The sequence below is a fragment of the Harpia harpyja genome, chromosome 11 (assembly GCF_026419915.1).
Source record: "Harpia harpyja isolate bHarHar1 chromosome 11, bHarHar1 primary haplotype, whole genome shotgun sequence".
NCBI lineage: Eukaryota > Metazoa > Chordata > Aves > Accipitriformes > Accipitridae > Harpia > Harpia harpyja.
In genome coordinates, this window is record NC_068950.1 from 41,169,176 (window position 1) to 41,190,423 (window position 21,248).

Genomic DNA, 21,248 nt, shown 5'->3' on the forward strand with positions numbered 1-21,248 from the left:
CTTCTGACTATTTAGGCTGAATGTGAATGCAGGCTACCATAATCTTGTATTATAAAGAAAACACCAGTAAAAACCAAAAAACACATACCAACCTCTACTACAGATATAATCAAAACAAGGTTTTATTGACTTGAAGGCAGTACTTGGACATCCATATAAAAAATAGTTATGCATTTATACTTAAAAAAATAATAACCCTACGCTATTTGATAGTTGGTGATATTGAATTAATAATTGTAGCAAATCAGAAGGAAGTTAATGTAATCCTCAATTTGCTTTACATCTTCAAAGTCACCTACGGCATTTTACAAGGCAGGTAACATTATCACAGCTGGACACCTATGTAATCTTTTGAGCTCTTTTTCCTTTTCAAAATAAATGTTACAGATTTACCATGATACTGCTAAAATAGCTGTTAATTTACTTCAAAAGATGAAAGAAAACAGGTGAATTAACAGAGCCTTGAACTCCATCAAACTGAACAGAAATGCCAGCAGGGCACAACACCAACGCGAGATCCAAGGCTGCAGAAGGACCAGCGACGAGAACCTCCTGCCACACCTCCCCATTTTGGAGGAGGTTTGGATTCAACCTCCTCCGTCCTGACTTTTTGTTTGTCCTTTGATCCAAAGCTGTGTGATTTGCAGAAGGTGGCAGATGCTCCACAAGAGCAAACTTGCTATTTGAAAACATCAGGTTGGCTCTTTGAGGCCGAAACTGAAAGGAGAGCTAACAAGGACCCCAACACTGAACTATATTCCTCTTTTCAGCCTGGCATTCACACTCTGGAAACCACTCGAAAAGCTTAATGGGCTCAAAACACTGAGACTAGGAAAGATTCAGCTTTAATTAGCATCCAGTTCAAAATATCGATTTTAACCCTCCTTCTTTGGGGCACAACTCCTGCTGAGTTTAACCAGTATCTCACCTCCAGGAAAAAGCACGGCTCTGCCTATAAATTAAGTTCAGTTTAAAAGCTCAGGAGAGATGTTCCCCCACCACCACCCCAGGAAAATGCTGTCAGTTCTCTCTGTGCCTAAGGATCCAAATGTTTGATTTAAACCAGCGAGCACAAATTATTTCTCTTTTCTGCCGAGGACCGATGTTAGATTTGTCATCGGCTGGACATCTTTCTTACTGAAAAATCCTGCAAACATCAACTGCCTGAGCAACACCCACCGTACCTGCCCATGTGGGGCTGCTCAAAGCCCCGGGGTGCTGCAGCGTGACCCCACGCAGGGGTGATTTCCACCACCTACATCATCTCAAGATCCCCATGACCCCAGTGGTCTTACGGGCAGCAGGTGAAAAATTACTTATGTACTCCATAGAAAAACACTATTAAAATAAATCTCAAGGGATGCGGTGACCTTATTTATCCCTACGTTGCCTTCCAGCACCATTCAGGACAGCTCAAAGACAGCAGGCACAAAACTTGCTGTACAGAGACATACTCGCCACTTGTCATCAACGGGGCAAGGAGCAAGCCCTAATGTTGCTGTGTAGGGACCTGGTATAGGAAATCACTTGCAAGTTCATAGTAGTAGTCCGATTTTATCGAGTTTTTTACTGGACAACCATTTCATTTTGTGTCTGACCGTGGTTCCAGTCTAACTTTTAGCAACTATGAAATATTACAGCTAAGGCACACTGACTGTGTAAGAGCCTGGTATCAATACTTGGTGAATACTAAAGGGTCTCTCTCTCCACTAACGTTCTGCACAGAGTAGTCAATGTTTACTCTTAGAGTTCCTTTAAATACCTGTTATTCACACAAACAATCATCTCAGGCTCTTTCTTTAAAGTGTAATTTCTATAGGATACTACTGCCTGCTTAAATAGAACTTAAAAAAAAACGTTAAAAAAAAAGTTTCATTTACAAACATTTACATATCGGAAAAGCCTTATCAAAACCTCCCTGATTTCCACGTCAACTACCATAGATATTTTAGCAATCAGCAAGCTTATATGAAAAAATAAAAACATATTTGTCCTCTTACATAAACTATTACAGCAATATAATGTAAAAAGTTAGAGATCTAAATGACACTTGAATAGGGGGAGCTGCAAAAGCTGGAATAATTGATTTCATAATGTTTTCAGGCATTATAAATAACCTTTAAATGTCTCTTCTACCCTGATTTGTATAAGTGATTGACAGTTCATTGGATACGGGGGAAAAACCCAGACAAAAACAAACCCGAGACAATACTGGGGACTTTGGTCTAAACAAGGACCTGGGGGAGTGACTGTGACTTCGTAAAAGAAAAAGACCGGTGCACAGAGTCCTTCGGCAGAGCTCCTAATTAGGAGAGGGTCAAGCAGTACTGCTTCAATCTCAGATCACCAAAACATCTACTGCAGATTCACCAGGATTAGTGCTAGGTTTGTACCGCACTCTGGAAAAGCTGTGAAAATTGATGTACAAACCAGGGCTGGAGGCCACAACAGCCTGAAACGGTGTGGGCCCTGCACGGGAACTTCACAGAAACTCCACAGAAAATTCAGAGGACCCCCATAGGAAACTCCCCCCAACATCCAAAGCATTTCCCACTGCCGCTGGAAGCTCCCCTCTCGCCGGGCCTTGGTGAGCACCCACGCAGCCTCATAAACGCGCATCCGAGTTTCCAGCATTTCTTACCCCTGTAAGAAATAAAAGGCTTTTGCTCATGGACAGACAGATCCATTTGCTCTGAGCTGCAGCCCAAGGTAGCGGTTACAGGGCATGAAAAGGGAGGATGGGAGAGCAGGGGAAGGAATGAAGACAAGGGAAGATAATTGAAAGTACCAGTGCATTCGTTATGTTGCATATATCTAATGTAATTAGTATTAATAAGCTGTCAGTCAGAAGATGTAGTTGTTAAAAGGCAGTTTCAATAGGGGAAAATGGTAATTGAACTCCTCCATGTATTTGTCTGTACTTATTTATTCTGCTGGTTTTTTCAGTTCATTGCCACAGATGCCTGTTTAGCAAAAGTGAAATTGAAGAAATAAACTGAGTTTTTTGTTTATTAACTAGAAAAAAAATTATACTCTGTTGCTCTGAGTAGTACCAACCATAGGAGGAAGGCTCAGGGAGGTCAATGGTTCAGTTCTACACTTGGCTCTCACTCAAACCACAACATTTTCAAGCTATAACTTTAAATTAATTCTGTTTTGCTATGTGTACACTCATTCCTGTGGTATCTGGCACGGTACTGCTGCTCCTTTACTCTCTACTAGTGGGTAAAGACACTCCAGATGCTCTGCAGGGTCTGGTCTTGTGGTTTAACACTGCAGTTCCTAAAGCTGGTCAAATCACGTGCAGTGAATAATGTATTGAATAATTTAGCTTTTTTTTTTTTCTAGTTTTCCAATTGTCTGCAAGCAGCTTACAGTGTTCCCCAAAGCATCTGTAATGAGAAATTAGTCACTAAATATTTTATACAAATAGATTTTAGTCTGTATCTTGATCACAAGCAGTTTGCTGCGGATTCAAGTGGGACGGGAGAATTTGGATTGGATTTGTACTTCTGACTGTAAATTGGCCACATCTAGCTCCTGGAGACAGCTTGCTTTCTCTGCGTCTCAAATCAGCCCTCATGACAACGGTTGGGGTATCCAGCATTCAGATGGCCAAGCTTAAAGTTACATTAGCTGTGATCGCTCTTGAATATCCCCAGTACATCATATATACCGTGAGTACCTCCTAAGCCTCAGAGCTACATACAAATACCACATCCCTGCTCTAGAGTGGGGGAAGCGAAAACAGAGTCAAACATGAATTTGGCTGCGTGGAGGAGATTTTGACCTATGGAGAAATCCTGACTTTTACACCCAATGTCAAGAAACCTTTCCTCTTCACCTTGACAAAAGAGCCTAGCCCACGTGCCGGACCGTGCATCACTGGGCGCGTGGTCCCTCAGGTGCCCCTTCAGCACAGTCCTCTGCCTCCCCGCCACTCCTGGCATCCCAGTGGAGCACTGGGAGTTAATATTAATGCCAGGAATTTCTCTTCTATGTGTCACATAAGTAAGAAATGCTGCTTTTTTGGTCATTTAAATCACCTGCTAAATTTAAGGAGTCTAAGTCATAAAACCATGGCTAGCTTTCCACAAAGGAAAATGCTAAAAGCATCACTCTGACTACTGCAACCAGTGTTTAAATTCTGAGTTTGTAAAATCTGGAATGAAGTAACTGAAGGGCTGGTCGGGCTGTAATAGTTCCCGTCAGCTCGTATTATCAAAATGAAACATTTCTGAACCTGTACCATTCCAGGCAAGGGATACATGACATTTTCTGACTCAGGCTACTAAAGGCAAAAATAGACCTTAGAGGCGATTAGGAAGAAAAACAGGAACTGTGACACTACCAGAGCCCCAGCTCCTGCGTCGGACATTCTGCCCTGCACGGGGTCACAAGGAAGCCAAGGTGGGGCTGCAGAGATGCCAGACCTCTGGCCTGGCCATATCAAGGCTCTCCAACGGCTTAATGCAACTAATATGAATTACTACAGTTAGAGCTTTGGAAAGCATTAATTGTTTTCTAAATGTAATTAATTGTCCTCATTTGTTGCAGTCGCTGAGAAGAAGGTCCCACCTAGTGCTCGGCAGAACGTGAGGATGCAGAGAAGCTCACAGTCCATCAGCGCCGTCCTGGGAACGATCTTAGACCTGAGTAGGCAGAAAGTCACGTGGTGGAAATGTGCTTCTGGAGCTGTCGGTCTGGGACCACCCTTTGGTGTTTCCTTCCTTTCCTCCTCCTCCTGCCAAACTCCGAAGTCAAAATACACGATTCCGGTGGTTTTAAGGACAGGGAAGACTGAAGAGGAAAAGATATCCTTTCAAGGTCTTTCACCTTTTCAGGATGAAACGTTTGCAAGGAGCTTTGGACAGGGGAGAGTTTGTGGTCATTAGTTGAGGCACAATTCCTACGTACAGAGATCTTGTTTCTGAACTTCATGCCAAGAGGCAGGGCTCATTTCCAAGACGTGTGGCAGCTCCTCAGCCTCCCCAGCCATGAGGCAACCACTCGCCCACCCCCTTACAGAAGCAAGAGACTCCCCAGAGACACATGGACGACTGCTGGGGCTCTTCTTCTCAAGGCATTGCTGATACAGAAGCTGGCCCCACCACTGGAAACAGGATTTCAACCCATTTTCCAAGTTGTTTATTCACACAGGGACAAAACTGATTTTCTTCCAACCAGGTTTTCTTGTGTCAGTCGTTCAACATGTTCCTATGGTTTTTTTCCTCCCTTTCTTATTACCTTTTCTGATAGTAAAGACGTTGCAGATGGGCATCAAACTGTGCAAAATGTAAATTATGATTGGGTAGAGTCAGAACATAAAAAATAAGTTATTTGGATGCATTTTTTTTCCTAAGGACCACAGCACATATGGCATGTTAAAAAAATGTCTCGTGTTCATTAAGGCTAAATGAGACAGGTTAGAGAATCCTGGGCACCAAATGGAAAACTCAGGGAAAAAAACACTGGCTGGCAACTCATTCTGCTGATAATATTTTTTGGATGTTTCCCTCCTGCCCTCTCTCCCTCATCTTTTTTTTAAACTGCAAGGACATTTTTGCAAATATTTCACAAATATCTGATGGCTGTTGCTTAGGAATCTGTCCTCCCCACTGTGCCTTCCTCATTTGAAGGTCATAATCTTCAGTTTGAGAAATCATAATTATCCCGCTAGCCAGTAACTCTGATGTCACAAATGGAGGATGATGATGACTTCAATGAAAAAAGCAGCAGCGGGAGAAAATGGACTCCTCAGCCACTGAGAGCTTGTTCTCCTCCCCAAAAGGATACAGCGGAGAAAAGTATCAGCAGAATGATCTCCAAATAGACTATCTTCTGTGTGGTATCAGCACCTCTTAAGAATAGGAGGGTAATTTCTGCCTTATGCCAGTTTAACGCAGACTTCCACTTGATCTGAATGCATAGCAAATACTACATTTAATGTAACAGCAGAATCTTGCTACTTCTTGTGAAGCTTGTACAGAGTCCTCAGAGTTTTTCTATAAAAATGAAATGAGCCTCCCTTTAACCCTTAGCAAAATGAAATGGCCAAGATTCACCACAAGGTCACCTACACCTGAGGCTTCACTACTGCTGGATAATTCACCACTGTATCAAAAAACATAATAAATAAACACTGTCTGTCAGATTAATAAAGCGTATTTAATGTGCGACTCTCCTTATTGCTTGTTATTAAGCATCCCTGCCAGCCTAACTCACAAAATTCAGTGACTCGTAGTGGGTGACAACTTCTCTCCCCAAAAACGGGGGAGAAGAGGGACTACAGCAGAGCCAGGACCATCCTGATGCATTTCCCCTCTCTGTACTCATGGGTTATCCCCTCCCTACGGTACAGACCAGAAGACACATATGCCTCACTTAGACATTATTTAATTATTGGCAATACTACTAGAATGACGGAGCTGACTTTCCTCCAGGATAGACGCTCTGGGAACGCAATTCAGCAATTCTGAATGCCATTATTTTGAATAAAGCTATCAATGTTTCTCCCGAAGAGTTTGGAATACAAGTAGATTTCTATTGTCACTATAAATGCTAGCGTGTGTCTCTTGGGCATCAAATAAAACACATCTCAATGTTACTGTCTGCTTGAATGAGACATTAAAAGAGCTATATTCCAAATTCCTGCCGGTTTATAAAAATATGAACTAATAGTGCAATGACACGGTTCCCCTGTCTCTTCCGATGGCTGATTTCAGGCACTACCTTGCAATATGTCGATGTGCGAAAGCAGCAGTGCACTGGGACCAACCCCAAATCTGGAAAATGCAATGGATTCTGCCACACGAATGAGAACAAAAGTATTTAATACCGGAGGCTTGGAAAACCCCAAAATTCCCAAACCGTAACCACGTTCCCTGCCAACTGGCACCAGTACGGGGCTGTGTAACTCAGGGGGAATAGGTGGTGGCAATTGCATCCTCGCAGAAGAGCCGTCTTCCAAAGGCGTATCACAGCAACAGCATCCTCAACTTCCCGGCTGCAGATTTCAGCGGCAGAGGGGAGAATACGGGGGGAAATAAAAGCACAACAGCTGTAGTGCCACAGGCCCCTGGCCTAAGGAACGTGTTGGGAGACCGACGCGCACACCCAGTATTCTCAATCATTAGAAACAACATATGGTGGGTTGGTGTTCGTGCTGCCTTTCTCTGCCTGCCCTGTTTCTGCTCAAGGTATAAGTAAATTAAGAGAGACTCAGGCTGCGCTTGTGAGCACAGCATTGCAGAGAGCAAAACCATATGGGGTCAGAAGGATGCATAAATTCTTTATCAGGGTTATTTAAAATGTTTGCCACATCTTCATCAATTCTGAAAGCTCCAAAGGCACCAAAAATTTAGCTCATTTTGTCTTTGTGTGGCCAATGCCTTCCTGTGCTTTTTTCTGTTCTCACTGCAGCTGATATGCCCCGTCATTGCCATCGTTGTTCACGAGCTCCCAAAGCACAGAGCGTGAAAGAATAACATGGCATTTGCAAACAAGGTGACAATAATTGAGATGGCTCACCCATCCCCGAGAGCACCCCGCAACCTCTTTCTGTGTATTAACTACGACACAGGGAGGTACGCATCGGCTTGTGAAATAGGCCAAAACACGAATTGCTCTCCTTGGGAACAGCCCTACAGCGTCGGCCAAGCACCCTGGCTTGTGCGGGGTGGCCTACGGGTGCCCAGACGTGGGAGATGGGTCCTGCAAAATGCCTTTCACATGGGCTGCCCTGCAGCAGCCGTGGCTGCTGCAGGAGTACGGTGGGCAAAGATCAGTCTTGGAGCAGTAGGAGAAAACACGGGAATGGCACGGGATAGCAGTTCAGATAAAGGCACGGGCTCACAGCACTGCAAGGACAGCAGCTGAGACAGATACGTTACTAATGCAAGAGATCTGGAAGACAGCAGGACCGGGACCCTGCTCCGGGAGGGTTATTGCGAAGCATGCTGCTATACATATCGTGGAGGCGCCGGGAATGCTGTGGATTGCACGAGACGCGATCAGGAAAAAAAGAACAAAAGTCTTTAATTCTACCTCTGTCAAAAGCAGGATTATGAATTTCTCCTAACATTTAGGCTGCTTTAGATGTTGCGAAAGGTCACGCGAGAAATGCCAGTGCTGCCAGAGCACTTGGGGACGGCAACACCAGGCACTGCTGCAATACTGACTCATCGCGAGAGCTCAGGAGAAATGACACAAGAGTTCGTGTCATGACTGCGGAGTTAACCTTTGTCACCTCTGTATTTAGCCGACTGAGTCTCTCCCTTAATGAAGCAGTTTGATTTATGTACGAGTCATTTGCCTTCATAATAAATTTATTAAATGATCATCCTTTTTTCCCTCCAGATTTGTCACTTGAAACGTGGTAATTGGTGTTTAAACCTGCAATGGCGTGTCATCAAATGAGTTCAAACAACGTTACATGTGCCTTGCTCTCCGTACCATAATGAAGCTCGGCTGTCAGCACTAACTTGGGTACAGGAGGACTCCAAAGATGAGGAAAAATCCTGGTGTGAAGATGCTGCCTCGGGATGCTGACAGCCCGGGAACTGCAGCTTCTTTTCACTCTCTTGGTGACACGAGACTTAACAAAAACTGGGAAGCAGCACGACACGCATTGGTACCTGAAGTGGTAATCTGGGGGTCAGTGCCGGCTCTAAAACACCACCTCAGCTCAGCAAAGTCCTTCAGCAAACAAGAAATCCAATGAATTCAATGAGGACTAATTACACGGTTAACGTTAGACATGTTTGAGTATGTTGCTGAATCAGATCCTAATCTCTCACTCTCTTGGCATCTCAAAACATGAAAACAAGTAAGACCGTGCCAAGAATCTGCTATAAAAATACTTGCTTTTAGTTTATAAAACTAAGTTATAAAATACCTATAGAGTTGCAATTGATCTTATTTTCTCTGCAAGCATCATTTTACATTAGATCGTTGGTTTTCATTTACAATTTGAATCAAAAAAGTACTTCTGTTTTAATTAGTTTTATAAATTTGCTGAGCTAAATGAATACAGTAGTAAAATCAAAACTACAGAAAATGTGCGTAATCTGAGCAGACTGTATTACTTGTGGAACAAATTGTAAATCTATTGCTTAATTAAAATTATTTGAAATGCCAAGATGTGAAAACTCTGAATTATGCTGCCACACAAAATCTATAGCTCATCTTCATAAATTACAATAGCCTCAGCTGCAAAATTTTGTCATTTCAAAGGTTTCCATCTATACAAGTAATTTTTTTCCCACATTATACCTATACTTTCAGGACCTCATTTGCATCCCGATTTGATCAATGATTGCATAAAACACCACTTGGGCTTCTGTTCAGAGCTGCAATGACTGAGAAAGTAATGCAATTGGAAGATAGGAAATTTCAAACACAGCTTGCGAGGTGTCAATGCATTAGCCCATTCAATTCGTGAGTCCTTAATGCTTTCTCAGTTTAGCCAAGAGGAACAGCAACCTGCAACGCTGCAGCGCAGCACGCCAGAATTACCCAAAAGGGTGGCTCTTCCAAAGAGCCAAGCATCTTTGAAAGCACATCACCGCCTCACCCTGTGGGTGATCAAGCCAGTATTTTGCCACATTTTTGCAGGGACCGCAATCCAGATGTAAGCCTTTCTTCCCCAGAATATCACAGACTGCCAAACAGATGAAACCCTTGGCCCCAGAAGCAGTTTGCAGAAGAAGCTGAATGAGCATCACGCTGCAGATGGCTTCTGATGCCCTGAACCACACCTAAAACAGCCGGGGGTTTAGATGGAGAGCCGAAGAGTTTTAAAGTCATTCTACAACACTAATTGGAGACTTTTGTTCTAGATTATAATCTTAGTTTTCTCAAAACCCATTATAATCAAAGTATAACTTAAACTTCTCTTTCCTTGCAATGGCTCAGTATCAAAGCACTGTGAGTGGGAGAGATTGGCAGTATTTCGTTTCAGCTCCCAGGGCATTAATAATCATGTGAAATTACTCTTACGAGCAGGGTTTCCTTGCCCACTGGCCGCTCTGCAGATTGCTAGGACAAAGCCTACCCAGAAATACAGAATTTGTATTTCTGTACAGCTCTGACAGCTGGCCACACCATTATGCACATAATTCCTTCTACTTGGGTTTCTCAGTACGGAAAAAACAAATCCCAAATTGAATACATCTCAGGAATTTCAATTTAATTAAGAGGATGACAAGAGGAGGCGGGAGGGGTTTTTTTATCATAATAGATTTCTACCTGCATTGCACTGATGAACCTATGCCCATGTTCTAGTGGAAAAAATCTGTGCAATCTGTACTATGTTGTAGCAGACATCAGTATCACACGTACCTGTTTGGAACTGAGCGAAGGAGACAAAAATCTCACTCTGTACTGCAGGAAAGGGAACAGATGGTGCAAAAATTCATACACACACAAATTCACACTTTTTTATGACACAAGGTTACTAGCAAGATCCTTCCGTGCTTATGCTTAAAAGGATTACGGCTAGAGTTAGTCATTCTGGATTAGCCACTAAAATTGAGCTGTGAAAGGACTCCAGCAGGTGAGGAGCTGCGTGGTGCAACAAGGGATCGGCAGAGATCTGCCGCCACGGATGGAGCACGGAGTGAGCCACACGCGCATTCTCTTTGCAAGCTCAGCGACGCTGGCTCTTCTCTTCAGGTGACTGCCGAGCACTTCCATGCACAGCTCCACCCGTTCCTACAAATCCCACAGAGCTGGCTGTTGGTGCCCAAACACGGCCCAACACGCACAAATGGCAACCCAGCATCTGCAAATGTGGAGTCCCGCGTGTTTTATTTAAGAACATATATGCAGATGGTTCTCTAGAAAGCACACTCTATAAATAAAACATGTTTAATAACCCAAATAAACCAAGCAAAATAAATAAACAATGCTACTGAATGGCAACTTCCTCTGCAGAAGAATCTGTAAAACACTTTCTGGGGTTTGCAAAGTGCCTGCCTGCAAAATATTTTGCATGATACAGTACTATTCCTTAAACAGCTGCGAAGGTCTGCGTGGTGCATCAGCTAACAAACACCCTGCTATACAGCTCTCCTGCTCTGAACCGGTACAAACCAAACCAACTCAAATGTCAGCTTGAGTCAGTGCTCCGTTTTATAACGGCAAGTTATAATTTACTAGAAAACAATAACTACTACTTTATTTTCTGACTGCTAGGAGTCAGTGTAGTCCTTGAGGTGAGTGACGCCAGGTCAACTTGTACCAGCTCACTGTCAGCCTGGCACATTCCCCACAGGCCGCTAAGGAAAGCAGTGAAGCCCTACGTGCTGAGTGATGGTCCTCCAGTATTACATCTTACTTCTGAAGATGCTCCTTTGTCACCTGCAGAGTAGGGTGACGTGAACGAGACTGGGGTCTGAGCTTATTCGGGGTTTATTTCCAGCTCTCAGATGAAGGGCCGAAGCCAACCCGACCTGTGCCGATGCTGGAAGGGACCGGGCAGCAGTTCTGGTCCTGCTCCTGCTGCGAGGACAAGGGCGAGGGATGGCATGCAGGAGCGAAATGTCCTGTCCCAGCCAGCCGGGAGGGCAAAGGCCCCTTGGGAGGCAACATGGGTGCAGTCTGCTGAAAACCGCTGTGAAACTGCTCTAAGAAAACTCCATAGCTGCCTCTGCAAAGGGGTTTGTCCACTTCAACTACTCTGTGTGAGCGGGGGCTCATTTCTACAGGAAGCGTTGGCAGGATTGAAGCCAGGCTTGTAAGAGGTGGTTTCCAGAGGCAATTTGCTCTTTTCTGCCCTTTTTTATTCTCTGTATAAAGCTGAGCATGCAGGAGGAGAACCAAGTCCAATTCAGCATCGACTAATTTTTCTCAGGACAGAAACTCCCTTTCATTAAAAAAAAAATAAAAATAAAAAAAAATCCTCTGTATTTCCATACATGCCGCAATCTGGTGAATTACCAGAATGTATTATTTATATAAAGGCTCCTGCTTTGGAGAGATCCGTAATTGTTGGCTGCCTTGCTATGCACTACAACACAGCTTGCCTTGTTTCACAGCCAGAAGTGCTGCTGTATCTTTTTGTCTTCCTCTCCCCAGCAACTCGGCTATTCTTTTGAGACATACTGTAAGTGTCAACAGGTGGGACGGGGCGTTAGGAGGTAGAGCCTGCCACATTACTACAAAGGACCATCTGGGCACGACATGCGGGCACAGAATGCAGAATCCGCAGCCAACAACGCTGGAACATCTGTCTGCCTCCAGCCTCTTCACCTATGGTAAAGGTTACGTACCATCACGGTGCCAGCTGTGTCAGGTACTAGTTTTTTTTAAAAAAAAAAAAAAAACCCAAAACAAAAAACCCCCAGCAGTAGCCTGTGGGGACATATTTTCAGTGTCTTTATACGTTTTAAAAACACAAAATTCTGCTTAATTCAAAGCTAAAGTATCCTCCCACTTCTCCCGACACAGGAGATCTTACTGGCACCAATCAGATATGTGCTTACTTGATGACACTCTCCCATGAGGGTGCAGGACCCCGCTCCACATGATAGCAGTGAATACTATATGCTTTGCCTGCATAAAACTTTGCATTATGCAGGCAGCCAAATAATTTTCAGCCAGATTTCCCAACGATATTACTGAAGCAGGGAGCTTAAAACTATTAACATGCTATCAATCACACACTTACAAACCCACAGAGTAACCCAGAGACAATAATTTCCCCTATCTTCCTAATGGATTTTACTATAAATAAACAAAAGCATTCCCACCCCGTACTTTCCCTTTCCAAGACTGCTGCCAACTCTGACATTTTTTAGATTCCTCCGAGTAAACCAGTGCCAAAAACTTTCCTGTCTTTAACAGCAACCGAAGCAGCAACTACTGAGAACTCCTACAGTCCTCAACCCATCACCGCAACGACCGAGCCAAAGCCCCGAACTTTCAAACAATTCCTTTGGCTATACCCCAGAGTTTCATCTCTCGTGGCTTTTCAGAATCGCACCACGCTTCTAGCAAAGTGTGCTCCCCGCTGATGAGCGGGCAAGAACCAAGGAGGAAGATGTTACATTTCTCAGGTGGTTTGAGCTCAGCAGCCCCGTAGATGCTCCCCGGCCGTCAACACAGGAGGCTGAGCCATGGGGAGCAGAGAGATGTTCCCCAGTCGGTATTTGAAGAGGAGAAAGACAGAAAGCTGTCCAGTTACCTATCCAGTCTGACATAACCCGGGGACTTTGGGTCCTTTTTGTTTGGTGGAACATAGTGCTTTTTTACATGTTTTGTTAATATTTTATGACTTTTTTGGGAAATACACGGCAGGATGTACCAACTAAGGAAATGGGACCTTCATCCCAGGTGTGTCCAAATCTCAGAGCCAGCCAGCCTTGAAATGTGACTCCTCTCCACATGACTTCTTTTCATTCCCAAAAAGCTGGACTTCCTGTCATTTTTTTATGAAGCTTTTGGATGCCTGTTTGTAAGCTCTCTGCCTCTCCGGGCTTCCTCCCTATTCCTCATACCCAACAAGCTTGCTTGCTGAATGACACCGACGTGGCTGGCACCGCAGCGCTCACACCCTGCAAGGCACCGCTTTCCAGAGTTTGTTTTTTTACACCAGCCGCTGGTAAATGAGGCTCGTGTGACAGACCACTGGCTGGATAATGAGTTCATTCTCCAGACCCACCGAGAGCAAGGTACTTTCCTGGCCCATCTGTTCGCTGAGCTCCTCACGGCATGGCTCCGGGAATGCTGTTTCTGAAGAGAACAGCAAACACCCGGCGGACCGCTGATGTGCAACAGACCCCGGTTTGATGGCCTCTGTAACACACAGTGCAAAGCTTTCTCAGCCGAAAAATGGAAAGAGACAGAGCACTAGGATTATTTCAGAGCCATTGCTGGAAATTCTTAAACTGGAAAAAAAAAAAAATCAGGGGGGAAGAAAGCTGCCAGAAGGCTAAAAGGGATCTTCTAGCACAGAAGTCGCACAGGCACAGTGCTTTTCCTTGGCCACCTCTATTTCCTCCACGTTTTCTAGAAGAAATAAAAGCTCCAGGAAAGTCACAGGTCTATAAACAGAAGTGGTCAAAAAGTCAAAGCGAAGATCTAGAGACACTAGAACAAGAAATGACACTTAAAATACCAAGCCAGGAAGTGTGTCCAACCTCAACTGAAACTCTGGCACACCTGACCTCAAAAAGAAAAGAAAAAAACAGTTAAAAAGCTTAGATACAATCTGCAAATATTTTCAGAGGCAAGGAAAACTGGTACCTTCTTCAATTTGGAGAAGGGATGAATAAGAAGTGAGGGGGGTGGTATACTTGAGAGGCAAGTGGTTTAACGAAGATAAAGCAGGCTCACTAGTATACCATCTTCTCAGTACAAAAATGAGGCAACAGATGACTGACAAACGTCACATGTAAAACCACCTTTAAAAAACGTTGCGCATGTTTTTAAACACCTTGTCCCACAGAATCACTGCTAGTTGATATGAACAAGGTGCAGATGTAGGTGATTCATTAATGCATCGAGGCTGATGAAGGTCAGGAGAACATCCTCGCACACATCCAACAGGGCTTTTTAACAATGTACTCTCACAGTTAGAGTTGGGATATGAGCCAACTATCAGTAGATAGAGCTTGCTCCAGGTAAATCCTTCCACAGCTGCCTATTATCCCATATCACAGTATTTTTTCTGACACACATAGCACTGTCCATATAGAAACAGGACCAAATACTTCAGAGGAGCAATCCAGTATGGGAAATCCTATTTGGTTGTGCAATTATGTTACTGCGTTCTCCCTGGCTGTACTAATGTCTGAATTAGACTGTAATACCTCATGACTGGGATCTTTCTTTAATTCATGCTGAAGAGCCCTCACACAATCTGTGGCACTGAACCAAGTAGTAAATTCACCTCAACATCTTTATGCTTTCCCATAGTCTTTAAATCATTCATATCCAGACTTTCTGTGTGTTCTGGATTGGACGGAAATGTTTCTAGCCCATAACTTTTCCATTAATGTTTTTGAGGAACGAACTCTTTAAAGAGAAAGCCCTGTTCTTTAATCATCGGGAGAAAGAGCAATGCCAATGCTTCACTGCCGCAGGACGAGCCCTGAGAAGCCCCTGGGCTCCGAGCCATCTTGGAGCAAGGTCCCTCTGAACACCGGCAGAAATCGGGCCCTAAATACATCCCTAGCGAAGAGCGCACACTGCAGACGGGTGGCTGGTGAGGTGCCATCTCCCTCCCTCCGCTTGCTTGCAAGGGAAAGAAGGGTTAATGGTGCTCAAGATGTCCTCCTTCTGTATGGGCAAGGAAGAAGTTAGGTAAACTCTTGTGTCTGTCACGCGATGCGCTTCTGTGAGTGAAACTCTCCAAATGTGCTTCCAGGTAACACGTAATGCAATTATTTTCCAAGACTTGATAAAAATTTGAAAACAAGTTTGAGATCAGGCTCTGCTGCATCATCTGAAGAAGCTAAGTGGGGTGAACAACGGAGCTGCACGGTAGGAAATCAAAGACTTCACTGCACTGCAACTGATTTGTGAGACATCTCCCAACATTATCTTCACTGAGAAACAGCGTGCCAAGGGCTCACAGGTAAACACCACTACTGAATACAGCAAAACACATTGAAACAACATTAAGGGATTTGGCTTAAACACGCAGAGTTCTGTAAAATTCAAAGACTTTCTTTAGCAAGGACCTCATACACCACGCCATTGCAGGATATCGATGACACTGACTGTCCCTCTCTTTTGACAACTGCCCTTTTCTCCATGAACTCTTTTTCCTCCCTGGGTTTAACCCAGAGCTATAAGGTCCCCATAATCATTGCTATAGAGGCTGGTAGGAGACAACCCCACAGGGGTTTTGCTGTACGGTGAAATCCCCCAAGCTAAACTTCATCGAACCTCTTTAGCAGACCTGCAGAGGAAAGCCTTCTCTCTCTTCATGGATTCTGCACTGGCAGCTTTGGAGACGCCTTCCACTGCTCTGACCATGAACTACCCAACGTGACTGACAGCTCTGCTTCGTCCCAGGGAACTTCTGGGAAAGGGACTCTTTGGGGAATCCACTTCCAAAGTGTGACACGAAGGTACAGGACAAATAACTGGATAACCTAGAAAGTCCCTACCATTCCTCTGCTTCTACAGCCATTGCTACTTCAGGATGCTGATGGTAACTTCACCCATTTTTGCAATTGCAAGGATGAACTGCATCTAACCTCCTCTCCCCCAGTCCCTCAAGCAACAGATGCAGGCAGCAGTGCCTTTTCTGGTTCCTGCAGAGACTCGGGATGTCCCTCCTCGGCACAGCCCTCCGACTTGCTCTCAGCAGCAGGAGGGGACTGGAGTCTGGATGGTCCTCGCTACAGCACTGCAATGCTGGGAAGGTTTAGGTGGACACTTGGAGAGACACACTGCTCTCAGCAACAGCTCACAGTGGCAGGGTCCACGAGGCAAATCTTCTCCTTTAGAGACTCCTGCACCCTGTGTGCCTGGGAGAAGGGACTGTACCTCCAGCTGAGATGCCAGCAGCCAACTGCAAACTTCTTCAAAATTCTCATGGTTCCTTTGAGCCACATATGACTTAAAACTCTTGTAGGGCCAAGGAACATTTTGTTGAAAGCACAAATTTGCTTTTGAAACCACAGAATATTGCAAGAAAATATGAGCACGGTACAATGGCATGCTGCTAGTCTGTATATTGTTTCCTTAGAGGCTCCAAATTTCTGGCTTGAGGCCAGTCTTTCAAACACATTGGGCTCTCCCCAATGCCATGTGTTACCACAGGTTTCTCCCTACTTCTGGAACTGCTTTGAGACGGTTTGTCCTTCTGCAGTGCTCTGCAGCTCCCCTCTTTCCAGCTGCTCACGGCTTCTGCCTCCAGCCTCTGACCTTTCGATGGCTACCTGGGAAATCCCAAATTCAGTAAGAGACTTTTTAAAGCAAACAGTTTACATATGATTAATTCTTCCTGTAAACCTCAAAAAAACCCCCCTTCCTGATTAACAAAGGTCACTGAATCTCAAAAGTTTATTGCAAACAATTCAAACACGTTACAGGTCTCCTCTAAAAAAAAATGAAGTAAAAGCAAAACTCATTTTGTCTGGAGAAAATAGATGCAGCTGAAGAAAGGCAAGAAGCTGGCCAGATGTAAATTGACTAACTGATGGAAGAGCAGCTGTGTGTTAGCACCACCAGCAACTTGCCCTTCTAAAATGGAGAGGGACAGGGAAGGACCTCTTGCCACAGCAACCCCCAGTCACAGAGAAAAAAATGTATATCCTAACAGTGAGCGCTGCCCGGAGCTCCTGTTGGAGTTGCGTGGTAGTAGAATATTCTCTGCGTGCTTCGAGGTTGCACTTTTCCTTCATAGATGTGAAAACACTTTGCAGAGGTATGACATGACGTTATCTTCATTTTACAGACAGGGGAACTGAGAGGCGGTGACGGGAAGTTATTTTCTCAAGATGAGATAGTGGGTCATCAGCGAAGTTAGAGCCGTGGTCCTTAACCACTCCAGCATCGCTGCCACCCTCCACAGCCTCCTCAGGGAAGACAAGGTTTAAAAGCGGCTGCGATTCCCGTTGCAGGTGCTGTGCCTCGGAGCATGCCAGGACTTTTCAGTGGTGACAAGCGGTGACAGTGTCAAGTAAATCTCAGCACCTAGGGCCTTCCAGCTGGGCTGGCACACCAAAAAGCCCTGGTGGCACAGCGACTGTCCCCCCGCAGAGCACGTGCTCCTCAGGCAGCGATGCTCCAGCCCTCCGTGGGCTTTCGCAGCTCTCTGGGACCGGCAGAAGGAGCAGCAACCTTCTTTGCCGAGGAGCATATGAAAATATTAAGAGGGAATCCTCAATCATCTTCCCTCACGTTCCCATCATACCTTTCTCTATTAGGCAGCTGTGACTTTGCTAACCTGACTGATCCATAATTCATAACTATTATCCATGCTCAATAATTACAATGTTAATATTTTGGTAATTTAAAAGTACCTTTCTCCGGCAGAGTTCAGCCCGTACCACTGACTAATGCACAATTTAAGTGTTTATGAACAAAACTGTTCTCTCTCCTCTTTCTTTTCCTCCCTGATTCCTGCCTTCAAAATGTTTTCAAAACATTGGGGAAAAGAGGAATTTTAAAAGGAAATCTCATTACTTTAAGACCAAGTTTTAAAATGATGAAATGCATAATGCCCGATCTATCAATCAAAGCCAATTCTGCAGTACAGACACACTGAAAGCCCTTCGCTTTCTAATCACTAATAGGTAACACTATCAAATTCAGCCCTACACTCTATTAGAATTGCAGTAGAAAAGCACTTAGTGTAATATCCAAAGACAGCTTACCAAATACTACTCACTTGGCTCAAAGACAAGACCAAATATGTTAATAATGTGAAAGCTTCCTTAAACAATAGGCTTTACCAATATGCTCAGAAAAGGAAATAAAAATACCAAAACAGAAGTTTTGTAGATGAGAAAAAAAACCCACAAAAATCTAACTTGCATTCAGCCAGAGGACTTGGACTTTTTCACAGTGTAGGCACTGATTTGTGAATTCCCCGTGGCTGTGTTGCTGCCCTGGCTGCAGGGCCCGTCATCTCCCAGTTGCACACCGCAGGAACCATTTCCACCCCCTGCTGTTCCCCACCCTATTTACCCTTTCTTCTGACCACATGTATTTCAGGCTTGTTTGTAGCAGGATTTTTTATGTCTTCATCTCCTATTTTCTCATTTTCCCATCAGTCGCTTAAGCATCACACATGTACAGCGTTGGCACGGCAGCGATGAACTTTATTCCGCCTCCTGTCTCTCAGTTGTGACTTCCTTCCTTGACCACCGCCAAGGAACAGACATGCAGAGACACTAAGCATCTGTGACCAGGTCCAGTGCTCGTGTCCTCTCTTCTCATATTATTGTCAACCTTAAACTTAAGATTTTTCTAAGGTTTTATTGCTCTCCAGAGTAAATGTCACTGACAGCACGCTGCTGTAAAACACCCAGAGATTTAGCAGAACCGCCCACCTGCAGGCAGCAGCAGCAGAGTTTTGACGAGGGGACGTAGCAAACATCGAGCTTACACGTATACAGAGACGCTACGCGCTGGTGACAAGTAGTACAAAGGCTTATTTGATGCAAAGACAGAATGACTGCATTGCTCGTGTCAAAAAAAGATCAGTGGAAACGTAACAACAGACCATTCTGCATGCTACACACACTGCATAAACCACAAAAAACACTCTTTATGTTTCCTGCGCTTTTTTAGCCTGGTTTCCTGGAAAAAACAAAACAAGAGACAAGCAATTGTTCTGTCAGTCATCGCTTCCCCAAATAACGTTTGAACCTGTTGGCTGATCTCAGGTTTGACAGATAGGCAGAGGCCTCAAAGGGATTACGTTCCTACTAGATGCATGAAAATAATAGAGCCTCAAACTAGTGCCTTTACCGAACTCACCTCTGCGCTGTGCCTTACACTGGTCTGCACCTCAGGGGTACCAATTAGACCACAAGCCAGAGCAGCTCTGCGGATAAGGGAACAGCTGGGGAAAGGCTTACTTATATCATCAGACAATGCACACAGGAAAAATAATGTTGTGAACGCTCCAACCACAGGACACGTCGAGATGAGGGCTCCTGCCTTCTCAGATCCATCCTCCTCCAAGCACAGAAATCCAGAGCAGAATCCAGAAACGCTGGTGCCAGCAGCCTGAGCAGCTGGCCTTGGCCTCTTTGGCGCTTACTTTGTTCTCAAAACCAAAGTCACTTATGACATTTGCAAACTCCTGTGTGATATTAGCGCTGATGCCCCAAGGATTGCCCTGTTTCCCCAAGGTACAGCAATAAATGGCATTACCTTCCTCGTCCTCCCCTGCCTGCCCCCTCGGAGCTGCAAACCTGAATGCATCCTCTGAGCTACTAAAGCACAGGTACATTTTCTTGCTGGCATTACAAAAAAAAAATAGAGAAGCATTACCTGGCAAATGGTAAGATTTCTATCTGGTTTTAAGGGGACGCGTATGACAGGGAAGCTACAGGACTCTCATTCTAATAGCCAATGCTGCTAATTAAAACTGTTTTGGAAGATCTGCAGCTAGCATATAAATCACCCCACTATATGCTATAAATAAGAGGCAGATACTGAACTGAATAGCTCCCATTTGTCAACTGAATGAAGAGATTTGATTGTGCCTTTTTGAATAATAAATCCAGACATACCTAGCAGGGCACTGAGAGTTGCTAGAAGTCTCTCTTTTATCAAACAATGATTATATTATAGGGTATGCATTATGGGGGGATCATCCATTTCTCTTGTTTTCTCATTTATTGCTGACATCTTCCCTCCCAGATGAAACATTTTGCTCCGTACAGCATGCGTTCATGCAAAGATCTCAGAAGTGAGGCAGGAGCGAACTCTACTGAGTCTCCTGACATGATGAGCACCTACTAGGATGTACCACAGAGCAGAAGGAAGATTTGTAGGGAAACTGAGCTGTGGAAGCCTAAATACACAGGTTTTTCTTCCCATCCTTTTTCCCGTAGCACTTCCAAAGGACACTCAAAATGTACTGGGTCTCAGACAGAGGAGAGCCACATAGTTCTTATTGGCAATGGATGTCCATTTATACAAAACAACACAGAGAAACAAAGCTAAATTCCTTAAGATCATCTTATAACATCACTGAACAACAGAAACCCAAAAAGGCACCCCCGCACAAGCAACAGATTTATGATAATAATAATAATAATAATAATAATAATAATAATAATAATGATGATATAAAGTTACCTCACTCCAGTGTGGAAAGCTCTTTTCAACCATGAACGCTAGATCCCACTCACAGCCACCATGTCTTTCTCACTGTAAAAAAAACAAACAAATGGGCACCAATTAGGAAATGGCATTTATTAATGCTAAGTTCAGAGTAGCTTCAAATCTTGCACATACACTCATAAAAAAGAAGATTTAGGATTCCCTGTCACACGGAAGGCTGCAGAAGGTTAATTGAGTTCACTGTAGAGGCATCATTACCTCTATAACATATCTAAGGAAAAAAGCACTGCAGTCGGGTTACGAAGGTAGATTTATTTTAAGCCTTTAAAACTATTTGTTAAATTTTTGCCCTCTAACAGGATGATGACTCCTCTCACTTTGCCCCCAAACCCTCTGCAACTGAACAGCAACTTTCACAGCATCCCCCCGACCAGTGGCTTTCGCACCTTCCCACACACAGACGCTCTCATCCCACACAGCAGCAGACG

General features: G+C 44.3%; 1 protein-coding gene across 8 annotated transcripts in view; it reads right to left on the reverse strand.

The window, feature by feature from the left end:
- Positions 1-21,248, reverse strand: part of DAB1 (DAB adaptor protein 1) — a 474,713-nt gene that overhangs the window by 221,813 nt on the left and 231,652 nt on the right. For all 8 annotated transcript variants that reach the window (XM_052801584.1, XM_052801593.1, XM_052801580.1 and 5 more), the window contains exon 2: positions 20,776-20,847. The gene's annotated coding sequence lies outside the window, so the exon portion shown is untranslated. The remainder of the gene's footprint in view (positions 1-20,775; positions 20,848-21,248) is intronic.